This window comes from Triticum urartu, chromosome 5A (assembly GCF_056163025.1).
Source record: "Triticum urartu cultivar PI428250 chromosome 5A, HENAU_Tu73, whole genome shotgun sequence".
Lineage (NCBI taxonomy): Eukaryota > Viridiplantae > Streptophyta > Magnoliopsida > Poales > Poaceae > Triticum > Triticum urartu.
Genome location: NC_141877.1, coordinates 643,532,843 through 643,543,616, shown reverse-complemented (window position 1 = coordinate 643,543,616; position 10,774 = coordinate 643,532,843).

The window sequence follows — 10,774 nt, the reverse complement described above, 5'->3', positions numbered from 1 at the left end:
GGATCAGAAAAATTGCAACTTCTCCAATAAGTCGCTAAGACACCTGCCCCACGGTGGGCGCCAACTGTTATGGATCTAAGACTGACAGTAGAATGGGGGGTAAGTATGAGGAGGCAAGATCCTAGCTATGGAGGAGTTGTACGCACGAGTTTTACGAGTTCAAGCCCTTCTCGGAGGAAGTAACATCCCTACGTCTTGGTGCCCTGAGGTGGTCAACTGGATTATATGAGTGTGTGTTTACAAAAGTGTGAACCCCTGTCCTAGAGGAGGAGGATGGCTTATATAGAGTGCGCCAGGACCCCAGCTCCCCTCCGTTACACAGGGGTCAATGTTCATAAAGGAGGGGCGTTACTGGTAACGCCTGCAGTAAAGTGTTATAAATGCCCATAAAGCTATGGTTTAAGTCTTGACCGTTGCAGAGTGGAGAGTTTCTCATCTTGTGGTGGTCGAGTGTCTTCAAGGTGGTCGAGTGAGCGCATCTTCATGGTCGAGTGGACGATGGTTTCTCTTCGACTGCTTCTGATTCTTTGCAGAGATGTCCTTGGGGGGGGGGATGTCGGACAGGTCCATGACCCTACCCTAGGTACATAGCTTCATCACTACTGGTAAGTTCAGATACTAGTACCGCGGCACTAGAGAGCGCTACTAGTAAATAAGCGCTGCTGGTAATATTTTGGCCGCGCCACTGCTAATTTTTTTTAGCATTTTGGCGTTGTACATGTTTAAACAGATATATCTTTTTATACAATAACAACTCATCATGAACTAGTCTGTTTAAATAGCATATTCATTACCACTCGTCATCACCACCAAATAATGTTTGTCAATGAGACATCATATAACAAGTTGGCCACTAGTCATAAGCACAACTCCTCCTCATCATCATCATCAACTCTAACTCATTGTAGCACATAATAACACATTCTAGCTACGACCTACTCCTCTCATAGGACCTACTCTACCCTTTCTTAGGTAAAATATCATAAAACAAGATAGGCATTGACTCTCCATTAAGGAAAATTGACTCCCATAATAAAGAACGGAGATCATCCTGTCTCCAAGTCTTGGCCTACGCACAATGTTGCTTCCAAGTAGCTCTCTACGATGGTTCAAACATTTTTTGAAATCATTTATTATCATGGCTTCCTCGCTTTTAGAAATCCGGTATGGACAGGAGTGATGTGGATACTGCGACTGACCTGGCCGTGGTGGCCGTAAGCTCATAACATCAACGCGACCTCTCGGCAACATCAGATGAGGCACACAATCCATCGGGATTTTCTATTCAAAAACATAGTAATAACTTTGTAGTTAGCAATGTAGTTTAGTTTTAGAAGAATTTATGCAAAAGATGCATGGATGTCGTAATAGTAGAAAATCTTACCATGTTATCTCCATTGATGTTACCGTAGTTCAACACGTGCACTAGTGACACGTATTGACCATAATGTGGAGGAGTTTGATAATAGCTATTGTAATTCTCAAGATTAGTAAAAAATGCGATAAGACCATCTTTCTCCTTATAAGTTAATTGTGCTTCATCATTGTAGTAGTAGGTTATGTCTACTATTTTCCGTACATTTTTTGAAAAATGAAAATAAGCTGTCAATGGAAATAAGCTGTCAAATATTTTGAAATAAAAAATATAAATTACTTAATAAATATGTTTGAGAAACTCACACAGCGGTAGAACTGGAAGCGTGTCAACAAGGACCCAAATGGTCATATTATTTTCGTCGATGTCAGGATCACCAAGATCGAACATGAGAAGCATACCCTCATGAAAATCATACGCCTTGCAACGGGCTTCCCAATTCAGGTAACCAAAATTTGATGAGTTCACAGAATTGTATAGATTTACAGCAAAATCATAACCATGATGGGTCCTTAGTTGAATTATCTTTGTCTCCATGCTTTCATGATCTTCAAAACCCATCTTCTCCAAGACATAGCGTCTTGCATGGCATGGGATAAGCTAGTCGAATTGTAAAAGACGGAAATTACACGTTGAAGAAGCAGAGAAATCGTGCAAAAAATAACAAAAAACACTTGTCATCGTTGCATACCGTTTCAACATAAAAGGTCTATTGGAGCTTGATGCTGAAGCGCCGACCTTCTACCAGGTGAGGCATGTTGCACAGACCGCGCTCATCTTGGAAGTACTCGCACATAGCGAATTCCCTTTCGTCGTCAGACATTTCCTAATAGGTAATTAATAATCCATCATCGAATACATATATAGTAGTTTGTAGCAAAGATCATCATATAACAACTAAAACACCTAAAATTTGTAGTTTGTAGTAGTTTGTAGCAAAAATCATCATCAAACCTAGTTTGTAGCAAAGATCATCATATAATCCATCATCGAATACATATATAGTAGTATGTAGCACAAACCGCGCTCATCTTTTGCATTCAATAAGCAAATACTAATTGGTAATCAATAATCCATCATCGAATACATATATAGTAGTTCGTAGCAAAGATCATCATATAATATCACTAATACATCTCGAATAATAGCTCCTCTAGGTTCAGTGGGCCGCGGTGGACACCCAAAGAGAAGGAACCATCACCGGATCATAGCTCCAGTGAGATCCCTAAAGAATCTGCCAGGTATTGGAGAACCGGCCATTCGCCAACGCAACCATGTAGCGCTGGACGTGCGCATTCTCCTCCGTGACACGGTGCTGTATCACATGCGCGGGGGACTCAAGCCTCTGCACCGATGCAGGCCCACGTGTCCGCCACCAAAGAAGCTCCGGGTCGACGACGGGCTGGCTCCTCACTAAGCTGCGCTCACCAGAAGGTAGCACAACCCAATACTAGCCCGGCGGAGCCCAGTCCCGGACATGGCCCCTCGGCTCAAGCAGGAGTCCTCCGCCGAGTCGACGATGAGGATGCGGGATAGGCATCGTCTACGTCGAGAACAAAATGCTTAATTATGAAAAAAAAATTAATAAACACTTAGCAAAATTCGGCATGACCTTTGCTAAAAGCAGGACATATCGAGCGCCTGAAATTTGCCAGAATGTAAACGAATTGACATTTTTGGCAAAACATAGGCCACTCGGAAAAATATGACATGTGCAAAATGTGACATGTTCAAAATATGACTCCATTGCAAATTTGCATATAACAGGAAAAATTGCTTTAACTAAAAAAAATAACAACAATTGCTTTAACTAAAAAAATACCTAGAATTCTGTTAACTACACCTAAAACAACTAAAACACCTAAAATTCTGTTAACTACACCTAAAACAACTAAAACACCTAAAACTCTTTTAAATACACTTAAAACACCTAAATTCTATTAACTACACCTAATTAAAAAACCTAGCTCTATCCTAACTTTAAAACCTAGCTAAATTTAAAAACCTAGGGTTCATATGAATTAACTAGGGTTCATACCTAATCTGTCCTAGCTAGGGTTCGATCCTAACCTACATTAGTCTAAGAACCTACATTTTTTCAACTATGTAGGATTCAAAATAACTACTCTCTAATAACTATAACTAGGAAGGGAGGGAGGAGGAGGAAGGAGGGAGGAGTACCTCTCGGCGGAGGAGGGCCGGCGCGGGGGGGGGGGGATGGCCGGTGCGGGGGGTGGCCGGTAAGGGAGGAGGGCCGACGCAGGGAAGGACGGCCTACGGAGGAAGAGGGGCCCGCGCGGGGGAGGGCGGCCGGAGTAGGACACGGGGGCGGCAGCCGGATCGGGGGACGATTGAGGGATTCGATCTGTGAGTGTGAGCGTGTGAGTGTGAGTGAGTGAGAGGGAAGAGGGGCGCGCGCGGGAGGAAGCAGAGGTGGGCTTAGCGGCAGCGCGGGGGAGGAGGCCCAACGCTATAGCTAAAGCTGCAATGGGGGGTCGAGAGCGTGGCCTATCAACAGCAGCGCTGGCCGGGAAATCCCGCGCTACTGCTGACGTGCGCTTGTAGCGCTGGTGTTGTCCGGCGCTACTGCTAAATAGTAGTAGCGTGGGGTCTCTAACCAATGCTACTGCTAAATGTCTACCTATAAGCATTTTTCTAGTAGTGGGCTCCACGTGGCCGCTGCGGCTTGCCCAGGCAGGAGGACCTTTTGTCCCGGTTAGTAGCACCAACCGGGACCAAAAGGCATCCACGCGTCAGCAGTTCAGGGGCTGAGGTTTTTGTTTTTTTGAAAGGGGGTGGGGGTTTTGGGGTTTTTGTAGGGTTAATTTAGGGGTTTCATATATTGTGTTAGCTAGCTAATAGAGAGAAGTGTCTATACGTATAGAGAGGACTCGACACGTTAGCTAGTAAGCAAGTGAAGGAAACCATTATAAGTATGCAAGATCGTCATGAACATATACAAAGAAAAGTGATCGACCTCTCTTTCTCTGAGAGATTGGTCGAACAAGTTTTTGTACATCTATCTGATGCTACTAGCTACATATATACAATATAAGATCTCTTACAATCCCTAGCATCTGATGTCAAGTTCCACATGATATTCTCCATTTTTATCTATGACATGGTCAAGAAAGAGTCCCGCCAATTCCTCTTGAATTGCTTTTATGCGATCTTGTGATAGGAGTTCATTCCGCAGCTGTCAAAGCTAATTTGAAGAAGGGGGTCAATACATATATATGAATGAAAGTAAACACAAATGATGGTAATAAAATAAAATTGTGAATATTATTGCTTACGCACTTCATAATCTTCTTTAGAGTAGCCCTGCTTAGAGGTCGTCGCGTTGTAGATGTACTCGCAAATGTAGTATCCACATAAATTATTCCCGCCTTGCTGCCACAACCACTTTACGAGAAATAGAGGTCAATCAAACTGATAATCAAGCATTATAAATGGTATTGATGAAACTAGTTAGAATCAATGGGAGATGCGCGGAACTAGCTAGTAGTACTTACTTTCGGGTGTGTACATCGCAGCTCACCCGGCAGTCCCGGAGCTTCTGCGGTGAACACTTTCCAAACCCTGCGAGACATAGAAAATAATTATTACTTCATATCAGGAAATGAACAAAGTTGCCGATATGATGCGATAATGATCTATTGAACTTACTTCCCAAGCATTTCAGTCATGGCCGCATAGTCCTTGGGATCTTTTCGTCTTGAGTCTAAGACGGTTACTAGTCCCTGCTCAAGCTTAATATCCAGGAGAATAAAATGGAAGCTGCGCACGCATGCATAACTCATCAATTACATTACTATAACCTCGAGTAATAAGGAAAACCGAATATGCACAAGACAGTAACACTCACTTGAAGTTGTAAGGAAAGAGTATTTTATCTTTGTTTTGATTTTGAAGCAATGATTTTAGCAAGTTGGCCTCAGTTTCTTTGGCATTAAATTTAACCGTCCATTCATCTATGAAATTTGTGTTAATGAACCCAATATCATAGATTTGTCTTTTCTTGCATTCGACGATCTTCAATCTGCATAATATAGTGAGGATAATTACATATACATGCAATGAAAGAGCTGAGCTATATATAGAGACTTAATTACATAAGTAGTACTTACAGACAGTAGCAAGTGATGATTATTTTATCGAGGGCCTTTTGATTGAAAAACTGGAAGAACTCCTCAAATGGAACAGATAACAGATCAATTCCAATGAGGTCGTGCTCCTCTTTAACTCTCAGCGTCAAAATATCCTTCCCAGACTTGCAGGTGTCCATGTACCACTTATGGAATCTTCGCATCATCGTTGTTAGAGGAGGATGACCAGTTTTGATGAGAGGCTTCCCGTACCGGTATTTGTGTTCGTCCACCTCCATTGTATCAAAATGTGCATCGTCGGGCAGGTAATCACCAAGATTGGTACCGGGCAGCATCCTCGGCAGATTTGCGACCATATCGCTAGACACCTTCAGTGGGGGGCACGATTGGTTCACCTGTTCGCCGCACTTGTTCGTTCTTGTAACCTTTTGTCACTTGAAGTAGTTCCCGACCGGCGCGCTTCTTGCGCTGCCTTTTTAAGAGCACTTACATGGTTGTCATCCGGCGGAGGCGGTGGTGGTCTCTTCAGGGCATCCAAAGTGCGCTTCAATTTCACCGGATCTATCTTCTCCTCCGGAGGTGGATTTTTCTTTGCAAAAAAGTCCTTCACTTGGGCTTTATAGATCTTCTCGTTTTCCTCCCCGGTCATCTCGTATGGTAACTTCTCTAAAGGCTTGAGAGATGGGCCGAATCTGTATTGCCTCCCGCCTCTAGCTGTACTACTAGATGCTGGAGCGGCCGGAGCGGTGGCGGCTGTCTTCCTTTGTTGCTTACGAGGCGGAGTGCTACGGCGCGCCGGAGCAGCCGGAGCGGCGGCAGCTCTCTTTTGCCCTTGCCGACGAGGCGGAGGAGGAGGCGGGCTGCTTGGACACGCCGCCGCAGGCGGAGAAGGAGGCGGAGTGACGCCACGTGCTAGAGAAGGAGGCGGAGTGCCCTGATCACTCACCGAAGGAGGAGGCGGAGTGCCCTGATCAGTCACCGGAGGAGGAGGTGGATGAGGAGGCGGAGTGCCCTGACTCCCTGGGGCAGGAGGAGGAGGCGGAGGCGTCCAGTTCAAAAGGTTGATGAGCTCCTTCTGCCATAGACATGGAGTCTTCAGAGCAAGACCCAGCCGAGTCTCCCCTTCACCGGTAGGGTGGTCAAGCTCAAGCTCCTCAAATCCCTCCGTTATTTCATCCACCATCACAATAGCATATCCTTCTGGAATCGGACGACAGTGAAAAGTTCAACCGGGTTTAGGAGGTGCAACAGAGCCGCCAGCCGCCTTGACTTTGAAGTTCTGCCATTGCGTCATAAGGTGGCAATCTTGAGCCTCCGCGATAGCATCCACGGGGTAGCTAGCAGGAGCCGTGAAGTCAGGCTGCTAAAGGAGCTCGGTGGAAGCCACTCTGCTTCTCCACTGAGATGGTAGGGTAGCTTTTGGGGTAGCTCCGGCAGGTCGCTGGCTGTGAACTACTTGTTCCTCTAGCGCTTGTACCCTTGTGTGCAGCTTCTGCAGTTGGGTCTGCTCCACTTTCCTCCTCCTCTCCCGGGTTTTGTAACCGCCTGCGCTGGGAAACCCAACCTTCCATGAAATGGAGCCTGGCGTGCCTCGTGTCCGTCCAGGGTGCTCAGGATTCCTGAGGGCCTGTGTGAGCTCGTCGTTCTCTTTGTCGGGAACGAACGTCCCTTGTTGCGCTGCGGCGATATAGTCCTGAGACTTCGTGACGGGTATTTCCAATTGCTGGTTGGTCCAAATGCACTTCCATGTTTTAGGGTCCAAGGTTGCCCCAACCCTGAAGGACCAAGTCCTTGAACGGTCTGGCCAGTGCAATGTCTCTGGTTCGACCCCTTTATCAAGCAGGTCATTCTCAGCCTTGTCCCACAATGGCCGGGCTCTGAGGTAGCCACCTGACCCCATGCGATGGTGAAGCTCCTTCTTCGCAGCATTTTTCTTGTTTGTCGTTGACATCTTCTTACTCTTCTCCGATGTCTTGTGGGCCACAAATGCGTCCTAGTGATCTCTTATCTTCTCAAATTGGCCGGTGAATTCTGGAGTCTTCTCTTTGTCGACTAAGGAGAGAAATGGGAGGATGGAGACGCGGTGTCCGGGAGGGATTTTGGGTGGGCCAGGGGTGTCGGGGTGCTACGTGGCTGCTGTTCGGACTCCCGCAAAGCCCCCACCCCCACTTTATCTTGGGTTTGCCAGAAAAAGTACGTCTGGACCGCTTGACGGACCGATACAGGACTGCATTGGATGGCTCAAGATGTCAGGACAACGCAATCCAAATGGTTGCGAGCGGTTTGAGGTCCGCTTTAGAGATGCCCTTAATTGAGCCGTCGGGGCAAAGGGAGTTCTTTTCTCTCCTACCTTGCGCCCCAACTCCTTTCTTTCTTTGTCAAACCCTCACTCAAATCCACCCAAACCCCTTATCATTTGCATTTATTGTTTGTTCGATCCGTGCAACTCCTTCCCCAGTACCCCCCCTCGATCCACTCTTTATTTTCATCTTCCCGTAATTATTTTGATCCAAATTTTGCCCTACATGAGTTTAGAATAATTTTGATTTCTCGTTTGATTTGAATGTTAGGATTGAATGTAATTGATTAAAATTGATCTTAGTTAATGTATGAACTTGATCACGACGTAGAACTTACATTTTTTAGTCTATTTTTGTTGTAGGCTGAGATGAAGACCTTGTTCTCAAAGGGGAAGAAGCTTGTGCATGAGGCAAGTGCTCGAAGCGCGTGAGAGGCGAGAGTGGCGATCTTAGGGAAACCCTTGACAAGTCCTATGTCGACCAGGGAAACCGTGTGGTACAGCCCACAAGGTCATCAGTCGTCTTACAGTCATGATATTGCTTCATGACATACCACTCACTTCTTGCATCCGAGATCCTGAACTTGGCCTCAAACGCATACAACATATCCTTACCAACCATGTTGACATTAAGAAATCAACAATCTTGTCGCCAAGAACACTCAGAATAGCACCTCAAAAGAGGGTGTTTGTTGCCTGGAAAGCTTTCTCATGTTGAGCACTAAGCTCTCACTCTGGCATGCACTTAGAGGCGTGAAAAATAGTACATGGTGGTAAGCCAAATAAATGGAAATTCACAAGGGCATGCAGGTGCCTGAGCACGCACCTGCCAAGCCCTGCCGGACCGCTTGATTGCCTCGCGATTCACAAAATAGTTGAATCCCGCATGAGTGCACAGTAAGTTTTAAGTTTCCGTCATTGAAACATACGACTTTTTATCTAAAACTTGTGATTTTCTCGCTTGCTCTGACCAAGTTTCATAGATAATCTTTTAAGACATTCTTTTTGTTGTTTGCAGGCACAAAAATCATGATGTTACCGGTCGCTCATACTAAGTTTCAAGAGTTAAAACTTAACATTGATTTTTCAAAGTTGTCAAAATGTATTCAAAACTGATCTTATTTGAAAGTCCTCGTCATGAGAAACACTAATATGAAAACGAAACTTAATTTGGACTATTCATTTAAAACATATAAATGTTTGAAATTTAGAAGCAAAAAATAAAAGCACACGTGTGGAACTTGCGTTACATTTTATAGTTCACACCCTCAAATGTACCAGGCTTGAGTCACAGCAAGCGCAGTTGGAGAACATTGCCTACACAAGTCAGGTTTTGGATTGTTGAATCTTAAATTTTCCATTAAGTTTAATCCAGAAAATCAATGAATAGCATAATAGCGATTAATAGAAACAAGCAACAAATTGTTTAAGCTAGTCATGCAATCGAGATCATACGAAAGAAGCACCATATCCCTATCAATTGCTACCAGCAGTAAATCAAACGCTAGTCCTAACACAGAGGATAAGATGACAAACGGAGCAGCGGAAGCAGAAGCAAATGTGTCGTTCGTCATGTCGTCGAGCAGGTGGTCGATATCGGGGAAGAAATCGTTGGGGAACTTGTCATTGGGGCCGCCGCCGTTCGCAGCCACGATGAATAAGGATCCAACAATCGCGCAAGGGCGCTCTTCAAAAATCTGATCGCTCCTCTTACGTACCGGATCACAGGAGGTGGGGATTTCGGAGGTATGCTGTCTCACTCCTCGGTGCAGATCGAGGAGTGAGATGGGAAAGAAGTGGGCAGCGCAAGGTTCTGGAATGAGGCAAGGAGTAGTGTGTGTTCTACATGTATGTAGAGTAGCAACCTCTTGTATAGAGACGAGTTGAAACCGGCCCCTCATTAGTGGAAGGTTAACCATTTTGTCTCTCATTAGTAGACCAAACGTTTCAACTTTTTTCTTGTGTGACAAAACTAAAGCAGCGCGTACACGTGATATAGGTCCTAGCGCGGCTTGATAATGAAACACGACGCACAAGGCGCTGTAGGAGGACGACGGAGAAGGAGCACGCTTTTAGTAGCATGTGGAACAAATCATTTTATAAGTTGATCTCATACATTCTCCACTAGTAGAGTGAGACTAAACTTTTTGTACCACCTTGTCATGCATGAATGGGCCACATATGCCTCTGAGATTAACTATAAATTATTGACAATATTCTGAAATATCAACAGACTTGGCCCAATAATTCCAACAATTTTCTTCGTGTGCCCTGCTTCTTAAGGAGTTGTATTCGCGCCCCAGAGTGGCAGCTCGCGAGCCTAGGCAACTTCCATGCATTCCATGCCCGTTGTACTGAAAGGATGAGGCGTTTCCTTAGGCTGCTCGTAATGGGAGTATCATAGGTAGTATCATGCATGCCAACTAAGCAAGTTTGATGAGGTGTCATAGAATTAAATGAAGAAAGAGAGGCTTGAATATCATATCATGGTACCGTATCATATTAAATGATGTGCTACTTTGTGTCATGCATGCCAATAAATATAGTCTTCTATGATACCAAGTTATGATACTATGCATTAGGGATGTAGTATCATAGACTAGTATCATATGTATGATACTAGTATATGATATTCCCCATTACAACCAGCCTTAGTTGGTCTTCATCGCGGTAGCCTAGAATTTATGGACGACTAGTAATAATATGATTATTGAAAAAGTCTCTTTATGGCACATTGTATTGAAACGTTGAGTGAATTAATGAATTGATCAACATGTAGAACAACAAAAGCAAAACTTATAATCTCTATGGTTAACAAGCGTGATGTCCGTTTTACGGGAATTAAAACAACCGAATTAGTCCATGGACCGACAAGCTAGCACGTTGAATGATGAATTGCGTCCAGACGGTATGGCGTTTTGAAGGTCTATGTGAACAACAGAAAAAAGAAACCTGTGTTAGTGCATCTCTAGCAAATCCGTATAAGTCCGC